Source organism: Passer domesticus, chromosome 5 (genome assembly GCF_036417665.1).
Source record: "Passer domesticus isolate bPasDom1 chromosome 5, bPasDom1.hap1, whole genome shotgun sequence".
Lineage (NCBI taxonomy): Eukaryota > Metazoa > Chordata > Aves > Passeriformes > Passeridae > Passer > Passer domesticus.
The window spans coordinates 79,796,068-79,813,420 of record NC_087478.1 but is presented as its reverse complement, the minus strand read 5'-3'; the positions used below and the strand labels follow the sequence as shown (position 1 = coordinate 79,813,420).

General features: G+C 38.9%; 1 long non-coding RNA gene across 2 annotated transcripts; it reads right to left on the bottom strand.

The window, feature by feature from the left end:
* Positions 1–13,250: 13,250 nt before the first annotated feature.
* Positions 13,251–16,994, bottom strand: LOC135301412 (uncharacterized). 2 transcript variants are annotated; one of them, XR_010363182.1, is made up of 4 exons: positions 16,936–16,994; positions 16,396–16,731; positions 15,126–15,177; positions 13,251–13,949 (listed from the first exon to the last, which is right to left on the bottom strand). It is a non-coding gene; the product is annotated as an uncharacterized LOC135301412 (long non-coding RNA). The 2 variants fall into 2 exon arrangements; XR_010363183.1 differs by lacking the exon at positions 16,396–16,731 and having other exon boundaries at positions 16,936–16,993.
* Between the last annotated feature and the right edge of the window lie 359 nt (positions 16,995–17,353).

The window sequence follows — 17,353 nt, the reverse complement described above, 5'->3', positions numbered from 1 at the left end:
AAGGCACAGCTTAGGGATGCACTAAGACATGACATGGAAGAAAAGAAAAGGGAGAGAATAGAAGCAAACAGTAAATCAGGAAGTGCTTATTTTGCATTTTTGGGGTCCAAAATCTCCCTCTGGCACAAGCTGTGTATGACATTTAATAGAAAAGGAGCTATGTAACCCTTTGGGAAAATGAAGCATCTATTTAAGGACTGTTTGTAAGCAAAATCAAAACTGAGAAGGCATTAAAAAAATTAAAAAAGAAAAGGCTGCAGTTTTAAAACTTCAATGCTTTAGAGACTAATAAATGGCTGTCCATTTTGAATAGGTTCCAGTACTGACGTGTTGTCTCATCAGTAAATAAAGATGTTAACAGTTTACTTTTCTTGACAATTAACAAATTGTTTTTAAATATCAAGACCAAATGTTGGCATTCTCCATAAATCTCTGCATCAAACAGGTGCCCACAAGATACACTTGCCAGACTTAAGTATATATGAAAGCCAAATATAAATACAGTTATCATAGTGCTTTCAGTACTTAGAGCCAAATTTGACACTGATGTAATATCCCTGAATAAAGTTGTGTCCTCAGTGATGAAACTGGCTCTTCCTTTACAAACAAGTTTCATAATGCAAATACAACACTGCTTTTGTTTTTCAGATATCATGGAAGTAAATACTTTTCATCATTCAAATCCATTAAGCAAAGTGGCTTGTAGTTCTAGGTGAAAGAGAAGAGAAAGGCAAAGAAAGGCAAATAGACCCTTTCCTAATATAAAAGGGAATGGCCTTCACATGCTTAAAATCTTCAGGTGTACTTAATGATTAATTCTGAAAGATATTTTCTTAGTCTGGAAGTCAAATTTCTGGTGGATGCCATCTCAAGGCTAAAATTTAACTTCAAATGGAAAAATACTTTGCACTGAAAAAAAGAACACATTTTAAAGCAGTTGATAGCCTTCTCAATGATGGATATCTGAGGAAATTTAGAAACAAAAAGGACTGAGATGCAGAAATTTAAGAAAAATGAGGAAGGCTGAGGCCACCAAAGTCTCTATGGTGGCCAGCAGGTCCAGGGGGTTGACTGTGCCCTGTACTCCACTCTGGTGAGATCCCACAAGGAGTGCTGAATCCAGCCCTGGCACCCTCAGTGGAGCAAAGATGTGCTGGAGCAGATCCAGAAGAAGGCCACAAAGCCAATCAGAGGGATGGAGCAGCTCTCCTGTAAGGAGGGGCTGAGAGGTGGGGATGATCAGCCTGGAGAAGAAAAGCTCTGGGCAGACCTTAGGGCAGATTTTAAGGAAGATGGGGACCAACTTCTCAGCAGGGCCTGCTGCAACAGGACAGTGGATAATGGTTCTAAAGCATAGGAGGGTAGATTTAGACTAGATATGACAAAGAGGGTGGTGAAGCATTGGAACAGATTGACTTTGCAGGTCACACATGTTGAGGACATCTCATCCTCCATTGAAAAAAAAATTCTGTTGCTGTATCACATATTACTCAAAAAGATCAAGGATTTTTTTAATTTTGCTTACTTCTGCCTCTGTCTCCCTGTAGCACCCAGGTATTTCTTTCCCATTTCTGGTCTCTTAACCCTTTCTGGAAGCTACAAGCTATTCCATTCCCCCCACAGCTATCACTTAGTCAGCTTAAGTGATTCCATAATAGAATATATTAAAGTTCTTATCTTTGAGCTGCCCTGATGTATCATCATACAACAGGATCTGTCACTGTATTTGAACATCCTTATTTAATATGTTAGGATGTTATCTGCAATATGTCATATCGCTGTCCCTGGCTGTACCCTAATACATGAGGAAAAGCACTGGGAAGAAAACACCCAGGCTGAGCAAGAGTGCAGGAACAAATCCTGAAAAAACACTGTGAATTTGACAGAGTTCACAAAAGAAGGTGTAAAATATTTTCCAGTGGAGTAACATTTGGATTCTACAAAGTTCCTCTTCCTCTCCTGCCTTTGTAGGAGGATTGAGATGATTCAATAGCAGTGTATTTTTTTAAGTACTTTTTCAAGTAGTATTTAAAAAATTGTGTAATAGTCTTGAAAGTAGTCTATGAGTGAGCTGTGTAGCAATACTCAGTGGTGCACTCAGAATCAGAACAGAAACTGAATATCCAGCAAAATTTATCATGCAATTAGATGTTATTTGGGTATTCCTTATTTTCTCTTTGTTGAAGAGTAAAGCATGCAGTAATCAGTGTCAGCTATAGTGGTCTCCCCAAGATACATGCAAAATGTATACATGAAATTAACATGCCTTAAAATGTTGGCCCTTTTAAAACACTATGTTAATATATTTTAAATTTGGATAAAAAACATCTGTTCAGGGGGAAATAAATCAGTTACTTGTACTGAAAGAGTGAAGGAAAGAAAGAAAAAGGTAATACTTTCATTAAATATAGTGATTTCTGCTCTTACTCAAATTATTGCTCCAATATTTGTCAGGACAGTGGAACACATGAACATCCTGTGGTTGAGATTGCCAGGAAAACTCCTTTGTGTTTTGTTTGTAGTTTTGATATATTCAGATAATAGCAGAGATAAAATAAAACATGTTCTGATAACTCAATTTACACATATTCCTAATTGAAATAATCAAATATTAACTGTCACAATTAATGCCATTTTGTGTAAATGTGAAGGGCAGTACAGCAAACAAGAGTTTTGGTTGCATGGATTTAAGTACCTAGCAAGATCTTGGAAACTCTCAGAGATGAGCCAAATGGCACCAGGAAAAATCCAACACTGGCTTTGACATGGCATCTGTCTGGTAAATATGGATATCTGTGTGCTCTATCATCTTGTCAAGGGAAAATAGCTAGTGTGGAGTTCAGAGTTAGAGATGTGCATGGGCATGAACTCCAATCCTTTTGGAAAGGCAGGGATAGAGACAAGAAAGCACTCTCCTCCACGAGGGAAGCAAGGGCATGTTTGTGTGAAGAGAATTGCTCTTGTGGTGACTTCTGTCTGGAAAACAGTGCTCCCCTAGCCTGAGAGAATGCTTCTCTATAATCCCCAGGATTCTTCCGTGAGAATTCAGCAACACAAACTCATCCTCCCATATAAAAAATGGCAATTTTTTACTACTGAATCAATTTGGAATCAGAGGGCCCAGGATACTTATTGCCTCTCTTGGAAAGGATATTTAGGATGTGTCTTGTCTGATGATCCTCATCACAGTTTCTCTGGGATTGGAAAAGTCTGGCCTGTACCTCTGGACCAGACCTTAATCACCAGCTTTGTAGTTTTTCTTTCATTAAATCTCAGCCCACTTCTTCCATCTTAGGTAAGGGAAGGCTTATCAAGATTTCTTTAGACTCTAATTTAGAACACTCTGGATTCATACTCTTCTTCCCCCGAAAATCTTCTAAGAACCATTGAAAACTCCTCCTTTTCTGTGCTCTGGTACTTGATATACACAAGGTGTGACTTTTAATTTATGAATATGAGAACAAATAACTAGATTACCATGAACTTCACAGTCATATTGGTCATGATCATTAGACAAGAGTTACCTTCTAGGCTAACACTTCAATTGTACCTTGGTTCATCACATGTGGCAGCTTTGGCAGAAACCTTTGTTTACACGTGCATAAACCACCAATGCCAGGAAATCACTGTCGTGTTGGGATATACATGGCATAGGACTACCTAATTTTCTATTTATAAGCAAGCTGTTTTCCCAAACAGCTCCAAGCCATAGCTCATATAGACTGAAATACAGGACATATATTATGCAAAGAAAATAATATTATTTAAAAAAAAAAAATAGTCTGAGTTCCTTCCCATTCTGGACAACTTCAAGGGTCCTTCTGATGAACCCTTGTCTTCTTCATTTCCAGAGCTAGTCTCACATCCTCTAATGACTCAATACCAAACCATCAGCACTTTCACAGAGAGTTTTGATACCAGCCAACAAGCCAGGTCAAAAGGAATTTCCTGCAGTGCTGCTGTGACTTTTCTAGAACAAGCAGAAAGCATTTGTAACACTTGGCTACCACGTCTTCCTTCATCCCTTGCTTCTCTGACACACGGAGATTTGTGCAAATAGGGGCAGGAAGACCACATTTAAAACTATTTCTCCATCCATATTCATCCAGAAGGCACATTTTTCTGCATACTGGATTTTTTTTTTTTGCTTTATTTTATTTTGCCAGCACTCTGTTAGATGTAGTTCTGATTATAACCTGACCACTGAGCTCCCCAAACTGAACTTCTGCACTGATTAAAAGTAAAGGCAGTGTGTTTATGAAAGCCAGCAAATCTGTGAGTCAAAAGAAGACACCTTACCAAAGGGTCAGAATTTGATATAAGGAAGAAAACATCCAAAAGCTTAGAAGGAATGCTACTCCTTTGGTAAAGAGATTCTGTTGCTGATACAAATCAGAGATTAATAATTCATTTCTTTACAGACTTTCTACTCTTGAGTCTAAGGAGGTAAAATAGTTTGAGAGCCCCACAAAGGCAGGGGAAAATACTCTATATTTCCTACCTTCTGTGCATTTTAATCCAATTGACCTCAGTCGGGTGGGAAGGCCTCCCAGGCTCATGGCTGAAAACAATTTTGAATGCTCAATACAAAATTTAATATTTATTAGCTGGGAAAGAAAGGGGAAAAAAGAGCTACCAAACTGATGCCTTGGTTCATATATCTCAATTTGTAGCAGCATCTTTGATCAAGGGATAGAGAAGAGGAAAGTTACTCAGTTAATTTCGAACTTTTTAACAGGGTTGCTACTTAATATAATTTTCCTACTCTAAAACTTGCCCAGCATAAGCTGTTGTATAAAACATTTTACCCTGATTTTTTTTAACATGCTGATCCTCTCTCAGATTTCAACAGAAAAGGAGAGAGTGGAGGGGTGCATTTACTGCAGGAGGTTCCCTTTATCTCTTGTCAGGTTACAGATTCAGCTACTAACACATTCCCTACTCTTCAATATAGCTAGATGGTTATACAGCCCATGCACTCATCAACATTTCTGTATTCCTCACGTAAAGCAGAATATTCAAGAGGAAAAAGAGTGTTTAAGAAGTTGGTCTTTTCCTTGAGATGTTCCTCAGAGAGGGTTTTGGCCAGTTAGCTATTGAAGTAGGGATGAGACAGCTGAAATATTAGCATTCATTTTCTTATGCTAGATAGTAATGTTGCTACTGAATTTCTTTTATTGAAGAATACTCATTTTGTCTTTTACTGAAGTAGTTAAAAGCCTAAACACCTGCCCTGAAGTCTGGAGTTATATTCCAGTTAATAATATTTTGAATTTTTGCAGAGTGAGCTGTTGCATAGCTCTGTGTATTGAACAACCACTTGCCTGTATTTTCACTCTTTATGAAAAAATCTAAGTCTTTATTCCACGTCTTTCACTGTGTGGCACTACCTAATTTCATATGTTAGCATTTGAAAAACATTTCTTTATCTTCAAAAACTTGGCTGAATTTCATTAGAAGTAAATAGCATTAGATTGATGGATCACAGAGAAATCAAGCAATAATCTAAAGCCCTACCTAACTCCACTCCTTAAAAAATAACATCAGCAATTAGATACTCCCTTATAGTCTTCCTGTAGTCAAACAGACCTGGAAAATTACAAAATACTCCCCACAAATAACACCTTCACACTATAAGCTGATAGCTATGGATCATCTCATCACAGTCTTCTGTTGAAAGAGCTACAGGTGAAGCACCTGCCTTATCTTTAAAGATCAAACCTTATATTTATTTTTTTTTATAACACCAGCATTTACTTTAGATTCAGTCTATAAACTTCAGCAAAGGCTAATATTTACACAATTTTTTGTTTTTATTTTGCTTTTCTGAAATCACTACCAGCACCAAAGAGAGGAAAATGCCACCATAATGAAAAAAAAGAGTAATAAATCTATTGAAAACACACGAAAGTCATTTCTCAGAGGATCCTCACCATGCATATAACCATAAATTCACCCACATAAAAAGTATTATTTCACGGTTTTATCAGAACCAAAAAACACCACCAGTTTTCAAATTGCAGTAGTTTCCTGCTACAGATACTGGTGATTCAGATTTGTTCTAAAAAGAAAATTAAGCAAAAAATAAAAAAATAATATAATCTAGGAGGAAAATAGCAGCTTATGTTATTCACAGTCCAAAATACATTGGTTTAGTACAGAAATGACAGTAAAGCAATATGCACAGTTCTCTCTTCTGTTTCTTTATGATATGTAAGTTTTGTAGACAACATAGTAATTGGTTTGTCCATTAACTTGATAGGAACATCAACTTATTTTCATTTAATACCTGTAATAGTTGTATATTTCTGCACAAATGTGTTGCTATGCAGTGTTCTACTGAAAAAAATAGAAAAAAGGAAGGAAAAAAGCCAATTCCAATGTAACCATTCATGCTTAAAACAACCTTTCCTTCATTAGAGCTGCTCTTAAAGAAGGAACAAATCATAATCAATATAGGTGGTTTCAAGAGTGAAGCCATAAAAGAAGAGGTCAAATTAGTCCAGGCATATGTATATTTACATTTACAGACTTGGGCTGATTGATGACTTGAACTAGCCTCGGAAGCAAGAAAAAAGGCAGAGGTTTCTGCTGGTTCATCATCTTGAGCTGCTTCAAGCAGATCATGAAAGGATGAATTCCTAGCTCTGAGCTCCACAGCTTGCTCACTGAATGATGTGCACTGTCTGTGGTTTCTACTCCTCTGGAGCAAGCCCACTGTAGGAATCTCCCACCACCCCTAAGTTCCTTATAAAACTTTTTTTATGTGAGAAATGCTACAGATGACCACTCAGTGGGAGAGCAATTTATTTTAGCCCAGAGGACCTACATTGCAGTCTTTATGCAAGATTCTTTTCAAGCAAAGTTTGTTTAAAAAAAAAGGATGCGAAGGGATGCCAACTTATCAAAATTCTTCCCTTCATACGATGAAGGTGAGAAGCAGGATCAAATAAGATGTTGTTCATTACAAATGTTAGGGTTTTAGCTGCTACTGAATAGTAAAAAAAACAAATACATTGATAGATTACATAGTAGAATGTACCTCCACATACCCAGGGAAAGGTTTGGGGTTAGTTTCCTTCTTATTTTTACACATCTGGGTGATTGTTATGCACATCAAGGCCATATCCCAGTTACTGAATTCACGTAAAAAAAAAAAAATCTGCTTAAACAACTGCATCTGCTGGCAAGGACAAAAGATGTTCTGTTGCTGCATTTTGTAAACAACATAAGGAGCAAAGCAGAGGGTGTTCCAGCTGACAGGCACAACCCAACAGCTGTGCTGAAGACCAGCCACCTGACCCTGCACAGAGCCTCCTCCAGCACAGCTGTGCTAGAACTCACCTAAGGAGAGAGATTAGTCTGATCTTGCTATTAATTAGGTGCCTTTTTATACTCTGTATTTTAATTTCAATGTATTTTAATGAGACCGCGGTAAAAGACCAAGCACCCAAACAAATAAACAACCCAAAGTGTATTTTAAAGGTCACTGCCCTTCCTCCCTACTACTTTTGATTTTGATGTTTGAATTTTCTTCATCTATTGGTGCAGAAGAATACTACAGCTTTTTAAGTCTCAGCCACACTTTGAGATGAGCCATGTCATCACCCATGTTCTCAATGGTCTTTTCCTTAAACAACACTTTAATATGCAGCTTCAAGTTGCTGGAGATTAATGAGTTGTAAGAGAAATGCAGAGAAAAGTGCCAAATGTGGAAGACCAAGCTGGAAAAGGCAGGTGTGTACTGAGGAAAGCATCCAGACAACGAGGCTACTGAGAAAGATTGATGCAGATGGAAACTAAAACAACTAAATGGATTAAAAGAGCAAATGAGGAAGGAACTAGAAAAGACTTCATATGAGATTTATACTACAGGCAAAAACTGGAGAGATAAAAGCTCCTCTGGACCATGAAGAAGACTGGGAGAATGAAAGGTAAGACTGTGACAGGAGAGAAGCTAAGGAAATTGCAGGCTATGAAAACATCAGAGGCTGAGTAGGAATTCTAAGACAATACAGAAATAGAATTATGTGAAACAGGGGCTGTTGAATGGGAAACAAAACAGATGAGTGAACAATGCTTCAAAAATTAAGGAATAAATTATTCTTTACAAGAAAAAATACAGAATATGGATTAAATAGGTGTATAGTTTCATGTCACAATAGGTTGCGGGTGACAGCAGAAGCAAATTATTATTTTAGAGGATTGCTGGGTGATCCTTTCATGATATTTTTTAGTCAAATCTGGCTCAGAGCCTGGAGAACAGACTGAGCCAAAGGTGACCCTTGTTTTTGTCCTAGGGGACAGCTAAGATAGAAGAGGGGTGGTTCAGTAGACAGACTCACTTTAAAAAAGATGCTTATAGATTACATTAAACTAGAGAGGGCTTGACGGGATTGCCTCAGCCTTTTCCTAGAGAGAAATCAGGTTTACTTTGGATTCGATCTCAGAGTTGGGTGCAAACATGCCCTTTCAGACAACCTTTCAAAGCAGGGCCACTCCTTGCCCTGGATCAGCCTCCAGGCAGAGCAGATTGTTTTCACCTTGTCTTGGAAAAAACTTTCCAGTTGGAGGCTGTCAGTAGGGACTCAGGATGAATCCTGCAGAGCATGATGCAACCCAGGTCAGACATTGAGCTAAAAGGGTGCCAGAAAAAGGAAGCAACCATGAAAAAACAACAACAAAAACAAAGCAGCTCAGTAAAATAATTAATTACACATTCTGGTTCAGCTATCCTGGGAACAGACAGCAGTTTTCATAATCATCATCACCATGTAACACAACCATTGCCTTTTGAATCCCAGTTCTGTAAAAGTGCCAGTAGATTAGGGCAGCACAAATCTGTTACCAAATATTCCACAAGAGTAAAAATGTGGTGTCCACTGCTCTTTAAAAACAAGGAGCAAGTTTTAAAGGTGCCTGTATTGCCACCAGTGATAAAAAACTACAGTGTCTAATCCCCATGAGCCTTAGCAGTAGTCAGTCTCCTGCTTTGTTTCCATTTACTTCAAAATTATGAAATTGATATTGAAAGAGAATACTAGAAAAATTATAGCCAGTTTGTTGTAGAAATTCCTGAAAGGAATTTATGTTTATTGACACATTCACAGGAATCACAGAGGAAGAATTATAAATAATGGGGTTTTTTAAAAAAGCTTTTGAAAATGGATTTAGGCTAGGAGGTCATTTAGGCGATAACCAAAACAGACTCCAAAATTTCTAACCTGAGAAGAGTAGATCTAATTTTGAGATGAGGAATTCATCTGTGTCTTTTTTACAAAAGAAAAAGACTTAATATAATCAAAGGGAAATCATTTAAGAGCAGTGTTTCTAGTAAAAAAAAAAATATATATATAACTATTTAGACTTTGTCTCTTTATTTGAAAAAGCATGCAACCACGCAGTGAGTTTGTGTTTTCAAGTAATCACCTAGTTATAAAGACAACATTGAAAAGAAACTAATGAAATTCCAAGGTATTCTAGGATGGCTGGTTTATTCTGATCAGTGGTAGATTGCACTATTGACCAAGTGCCAGACACAGAGCAATGCAGTGATTGAATAAAAGTGGATACATAATCGGAGCAGAGAACTTTGCCAGGACTAGCTCTGTTCCTTTTCCTGTAATGCCAAAAGAAACCTCCTCTCATTTCCCCTTTCCCTCTCTTTGCCATCCAAACCCTCTATTCTCCTGTAAAGTGCAAATACATTTTCATTCACCTCCTCCTGTTCTTCCACTGCTGCCCCCAGATAAAATAATGCAAGGTGCCTTAGCTGGAGACACTGATGAAATGTTGGAGACCAGATATTAATCTGTTATCTGTTCTGTAGGTGTGAGATGTGATGAGGATGACAGAGGATCCTGCTCTGCAGGCCTTAAGTAGTTTGAGCCAAAGATATTTAGATCTGTCTTTGGACACTGCAAATCAGTTATTATGGGAGGGGGAGAGCCCTTGGGAAACCTACCTTGAACCATATTTCAAATGCCAGGGGACTTGCATGAAAATTGGGTAATGAATGAAATTCTGATTGCAGAAAAATCGCTTAGGGACGTGCCTGCTGTTGCATGCCACTGCTCTCTATGTAAACCCTAAATGCTTAATGATGTAAACTTTTGTACTGCAGATTTTGTAATGCATTCTCTCCTTCAAACTGCTTTTTCCTCTTGGGCAAGGGGGGTGTCGGTTGGAATACTAGTTTTGTCCGCTGGAAAAAGATGAATAATTCAGCAGCTGCTGTGATGGTTTAATAGCACACGAGACCAGGTGTGAAGGAAGTAAACTTGCTCACTGGGATGTCAGAGTTACCCTCACAGAGAAGCAACAGTGTGTCTGGGGCTAAGCTGTTGCCAGGTCTTAAGTAATGTATTAAATTCCCAAGAAGAGATGTCTCTGTCATTCCACCTAGAATTCATCATGCAGTTCTTTTTCAGGATTTAGTTCCAGTGGAAGGAATTTCTTTCTTATCAAAGGCAGAAAGACTGGACCCTACACTTCCTCAACCCATGAACCACACAGCTTAAACCTCAAAATCCATCTGGGGCACTGCCTTTTTGAAAAGGCTTTTGCAATGTAGATATTGAGGGTTCTTTTACCATTCCCCATCCTGAATGTCTGGGTTCCTGCAGCTGAGTATCAGCCACCTCAGCACTGGCCCTACAGAGCTTTCCATCCATGCAGAGCTGAGCCACCTGAGGCAGGCTGTGTGACACCCACTCACCTTTCCAGCTGCAGACTGAAAGACAAAAACATGCTGCCACCTTGCTCTCTTACTCTATTATGTATTATCAGAGGTGTGGAGATTGAGAAGTGAAGGGGAGGAAAGGGTAAAATTGGAAATTTGAGCAGCTCAGAAAAAATACATGAAGAATTTAAAAATGTAGAAAGAAAAGAGGACAGTTTTCCATACTGGCAAAAGGCACAGAACCCAGATGGGGCAGCATGACAACTTTTACTGATCATTATTTGGTATTAAATTAATCTGTTTCCTAAACTAAACCATTAACAGCTGAAGGTTTGATTAAGAAGAACTCTGTGTTCCTTGCTACATTTTTCAGTGTGAAGGAAAAGATGTTTTATGAGAAGGAACCTGTCCTCATTTTTTAGGCAATTCTAGCTTTCATATTCAAATGCATAATGGAGACTTATTTCCCAAATAAAACAATTTCTTCTTCCAAGCCTATTTCACTGACCAGGGACACAAAAAGTTGCATTGTGGGCTTTTTGTTCATTTGATTTTGTTTTGATGAATAAATATATGATCTCTTTTACAGACTGAAAAACTGTGTATAAAATTGAAGCCATCTGCTTCAGACAATGACAGGAATGTTGGCGAGAGAGCAATACCTGTTGCCCAAATCTGTTGCTAAATAGCAATTTACTCTGTATGCCAACAATTTTATTTTCCAGTCTATCTTTTTTATCCAGCACCCAGAGTAAAAGTCTTGTGATCCTTTCAGTGGCACACTAACCCTGAAATGGCAAGAAATACCTGAGGGAAAAAAAGCAAAATATTTGATTTCTTTAATTCAGGAGATAAAAATACAACTAATATGATTCAAAGACACTGAGATTTAGGAAAGGCTGTTCAACCAGGATATTTCCTACATCCTGCATTTCCCATCATTGCTTGAGACACAGGCATGGAAACAGATTTCTTTTTGCTGTCACTAATAGATGAATTAAGGTGAATCTTAAGAAAAGAACAGGTACACCTTTATCTGAACTTCTAAAAAGATCAGATTCCATGCATTATCACTCACTGTGTGTTCACTTTGAGGATATATGAGCAAGTGAATTCCCATGGCAAGAATGTCACCAAAAGCAAGCTTTAAATATGAACTGAGACAGTTAAGAAAAGTAAGTATCCGGAGTATTGAGTGCCAGTACTTAGAGCTGACAGATAACTGTAATCTAACATTAGCACAACTACAATCAGTGAACCAGAATTTTTCTTCTACATTATTTTTTTCCATTTGATTACATGACAAGTATTCATTTTCGTGTCTCTACCAGATCTGCACAGAATTAACCCCATATTTCAGGGTAAAGTTGTTTCATTTGATTTTTGTTATTGCATATGTTATCCGTTAAGTGTTGTTATTGTATGTTATGGTTACAGCCCCTAAGTATTTCTAAATACAACATATCAGCTTACACTCCTGGGAAGCCAAATATGTCTGGGAATGTAGAGAAGAAAACAATGGATGGGGAGACTTGCAAATGTGGCAAAGATTGTAGTGTTGCTACTGTTGGCATATCCTAACATGAATGGATACAGGGACTTTTGTCCTAAACTGCAGTGACTCTACATCCAGCTAAAATGAAATCTACTAAGTATTTGGTTTTGGTTGTATTCATGGACTTTGGCCAGGAACATCCACAGAAATAATTTATTTCTTCCACTAGTGCTGAGGAGTATCACAGAATTGGAGAATCACAGGAAAGTTTGGGTTAGAAGGGACCTTAAATATCGTCTTGTTCCCCTGCCATGGGCAGGGATACTTTCCACTGGACCAGGTTACTCAGAGCCCCATCCAGCCTGCCCTTGAACACTTCAGAGATGGGGCATCCACAGCTTCTCTGGACAGCCTGTGCCAGGGCCTCACCATCCTCACAGTAATGAATTTGTTCCTAATATCCAATGTAAATCTGCCCTCTTCCATTTGAAGCCATTTCCCCTTGTCCTGCCACTACAGGACCTTGTCAATTCTCTCTGTCCATCTTTCCTGTAGGCTCCCTCCAGGTACTGCAAGGCTGCAGTTAGGTCACCCCAAAGACAGTATCTATGGATATGTGAAATTATTAAATGTAAACCTATTTTCTGATTTGTTACTAAAATGTAATCACCTTTATTTAAACCTCAGGAATATTACCCACTGTGAGCTCCTATCAGAAATTAATTGTGTGACTTCACTGGAGATATTAATGTTTCCACTAACACATTATTTTATGATAGGGCAACAGGTAAACTAACATTTAAATATATTTGTTGCATATATGCACTTGTACACTATCCCAGAAAACAAGAAAGAACAGTGAGAAACATAATGGGCCCAACAAAAGTCAAATGAAAAAACTGAGGTGTTTTTTTTAATGGCAAGTTTCAGAGGCACTGCACTAAAAGTAGATAGTTTTTTAGGGGGAAAAGAAAAAAAAACAGGCAAGAAAAGATGTATCACAGAAGTGAGCCTTTAATTAGGTACATAGGGGAAGAGGTTGAATATCAATTTAAGCTTTAATGTTCTCTCTACCAAAGAGTAACCAATCTCTTTGTATGGGTGCTCAAGGGCAAACATCTAATTTCTACTGGTGTCAAGGACAGGCAAAAATCTCAACATCTCTCTACAGTAGGCGTTTTCTCCATAGACATAAGCATCACCAGGTCCAAGGGAGTGACTCACAGACTGCCTAATGGGCTGATGCCAACAACCCTTTCCACACTATCAGTGCCGGCCTTACAGCCCCAAGTGAATCTTTTAACCTGCACCTGCCTCAGTTTCCCCACCTCCAGAGCAGCAGCAATATTTGTCACAGCAGAGCAACAACACCAGGCTGCTGCCACGTCGATAAGTGGCTGAGACATCCCTGAATATGTGCTAACTTGGCACAAAAGTGTGTATTTACAAATGAAGATGTATTCCATTGTTATGAATATTGTGTATTACAGTCTGCTTGCATTATCAATTTAAGGTACACGAAGATTCAATCAAAGCTGTTTAAGACCTTGAAAGAGACGCTGCTCTGTGTACGTTCTGATAGGCCAAGTGTTGATTCAGCCTACAGGCACGCACAAATAATATCTCGAGTCATTAGGGTCTAGCTTTTTTAAAAAGCAGTTTTCAAACTTTGAAAAATCCTTTCTATGTGTGATCTGTGAGTTGCCTTCTACATTCGGAGCTGATAAAATGCAGGAATGTTCACATTCATGAGACAATAGCTCCGACTGAATGCTGTAAAATGAAATAGTCTCTTTCAGTTTTTCCCTTTCAAAAGGAAAATTGCATAAATAATACATTTGGGCCTTGCAATACAAAACAAGCACAATAGCTACTTTACAGCTTTCATCAAAATGAAGGCCATCTTTTTCATTTATATTATGAAACTGGTAATACAATATCATCATCTCCGATTGGCTGAAATCACCTAGACGGTGAGCTCTCCTTTCCAGATAATGCCACTCACTCCCTATGTCAATGGAATGTGTAATGGTGGGACATATAAGACAAATTTTTTGTCATTGGTTAGCAATGAAGCTTAAAAAAAGTAATAATGGAGATTTATTGAGGAATAAGCAAAGCTTCCCAGTGAAAAAGAGTAAGACAATATCTGAAATGTTTCTGTATTCCCTGTCAATATTTTTCTTCCACATTTGTGTTCCTCTGCATTCTTAATATGCTCTTTCAAAGGGGAGAGAATATGCAATGATGGAAAGGGCAGCTTACTTTCAGAAAGAAAAGGTGATAGAAGGTGTACCCTTAATTTCCAGGTTAACATTGGATAGATGTCACCCCAACAGACAGAAAAAAACCAAACGACCAAGAACCAAAACAACAAAATAAAAACCTCAAAAAACTAAACAAACAAAACAACAACCAAAAAAAAAAATCAAACCAAACCCTTTAGGAGGTGTCCCAAAATGGGCAGGTGGCAGAGCTGCAGTTTGTGCTCCATTTCCACCACCATCCAGAGGGGTGCTTCACCAGCTCCCTATTCTCAGCCAGAGCTCCTTTGACAGAGCTGTGTTTGCCTTCTCCACTCACTCTGTTCCATGCCTTTCATTTATTGACCTCAGCCTTGGAGTAAACCTGACACTGAACCAAACATGGAGCACAAATCAATTCACAGCCACCCTTAGGGAATGCTCAAGCCCTCCTAGCTACAGTTATTTTGCATTTCCCTAGCTCTCTCCTGTATCATGAGAGAATATGACATCATGTCTGGGTAAGGAATGATATTTTCTTTCACATGATCACTGCTCTACCCTTCATTTTCTCTCTCTATGTAGTGGCATTCTTCATTTTTCAGATGTATTCACAAATTGCACATCCTGAGCTGATTTTTCTCCCTCACAGTGGCCTTTCAGGATAGGATGTGCACCCAGAACAAAAACCAAAGCAGAAACATACCAATAGTTTAGATGCCAGCTGAGACAGACACTTTGCAGAACCATCTCTTAGACTGCAGAGAACACATTGGTATTTTCAGACAAGTTTAGTTCTGGTCTACTCCTGCCCACAAAGCATTCCACAGAAACAGGAGTAAACTAATTTCTAAATGTGCTGGCTTCAACATGCATCAGATATAGAGAACATTTCATCAACCTTTCCCAGACAGTTCTCTGCTGAAGCTACACACTTAAATGTCATGGAAGCAGCAAAACCAGCTCAGAATGAGCAATATTTTGTTCTTGGTGTGAACATTTCAGTCCATCTTGCTGTATATTTGCTAGGCCTTCCTTTGTCAGACTGGCACATGCAGAGCTGCCTTTGGGAGTCCCTGGGTTTGGTCCAAGGTCTTGGGCTACACCTCGTTAAGACCTTGAAAGGATTCACTGTGCCAAGGCATCCCACTGGTCTATTTAGAGACCAGCACGATGTGCTAAGTTAAAAACAAGACCTACCTGACCTGTGTGACACAGCAATTCCTTGAGAATAATTTCTCCATTACTGTGCCTTGACTTTTCCTGCTGTAAAATGAAAGTTGGCTGCTCTGTGAGTGTTTTGAGCATGACTTGCCATTTTTATTGATGGCACTAGGCCAGATATTGTTTAACTAAACCCCAGTTGTGTTTGAGATGGGAGTGTGCTACTAAACTTCCATGGTTAGTGCAAACCCTACGAGGTCTCTGTTTCTTCTGCATTTAATCACTCTCTCATTGATTTACAATTCTATTTTCTGCAAGGACAGACTTCCCTTGTTCTGTTTATTGAATTCAACAGAATGGGCTCATAATCCTTCTCCTTCCTCATTTTAACACTAGAGAGATTGGATGCTTCTCACTTTCAAGCTGGGAGCTTTCAGTTCCACAGCTAAATTCAGCTAGAGCAGAAATTCCTACCTTAACTTTTTAAATTCTATTTTCCCCACCAGATGAATAACCCTAAATCTTCCATGCAGGCACTAAATTCAGGCATTCTAAATCCACATCTGTAAATTGAACATTGACACATATCTTCTGGGCAAAACTGCAGCTATAAGATGTTACTTGAATGCCAAGGTCAACCATTAAAATTATTCCCTCTCCCACATCATTATAATATTGTACTACAAATGTCATCAGGATTGTGACATGGATTGTAAGGCTATAACATTAATTTTCAGCTGGTTTGCAATTATATTTCTTTCACTGTGGAAGTGTTAGCTCTGATTTGATAAAGAATAATGCTGTGTCAGTACCTGAGAAGGAGAATTGCAGAGGAAAGATCCCAGGTGCAGAGAATTCACCAGGAGAACTATGTCCCTTGAAAAAATAATCTTGGTCCAGGTTAAATACCAACATGTGTCTGTTGAGGTATAGAACTAAAATGTACATGATCAAATAGCCCATGGACCATTTCACAAAAGGTATTTGCAGTAGACATCTGGTTCTGTAGATATTTCTCTTCTACCTTATTGGACACAGCATTCTTCACTCTTTTTGTACCAACCCTCAGGAGAGGTTTGCTGAGACAAAATGTCCTGGTTCCCTTTGCTCTCAGTTTTACTCTGGGCTCTACAGCTGCAAACCCTGTCCTGGTGTGGAGAACACAGCACAAACATTTCACAGTGAGCCTTAGTCACTTCTACTCATCCAAAAGTTCTTTTAAGGTTCACTCTTAGCAAGAGCCTTACAGTAAACTCCAACTATCACAGCACATGTCACAGCCATGATACACAGAGCATTACACACAATTTCAGAAGACTTTAAGCACTTTCCCATACAGAGTAACACCATACCTCATCAGAAGGCTTCAAGCATCTCCCCACACAGAACAACATCACTCCCCTTCAGAAGGCTGCAGAATGTGCCCTCCTTGTCCCCCAGCCCAGCCTTTCATGCCCTGCTGTTGCTGCCCTGCACCTCTGTGCCCTCTGTGGTTGGTCAGTGCCCCTGGGCACTCCATGGCTCGTTCCCTGCAATGCTGCTCACCTGTGCTGCACAGCTGCAGCCACTCAGGGATGAGCCACAGCCCCACCCCAAGCACCACAAAGTGTTTCTACAACCAGCAGAAAAGAAGTTGGCTGGGAGTAGTCAATGCCCTTGAGGGAGGGGGGGGAAAGGTCTTTAAAGACGGGTTTTAAACAATATCTGAGCACAGGAGGCTTAAAGCATGTTAGATGTAAACTTGTCCATCCTGCTTGATGTCAAACAAGA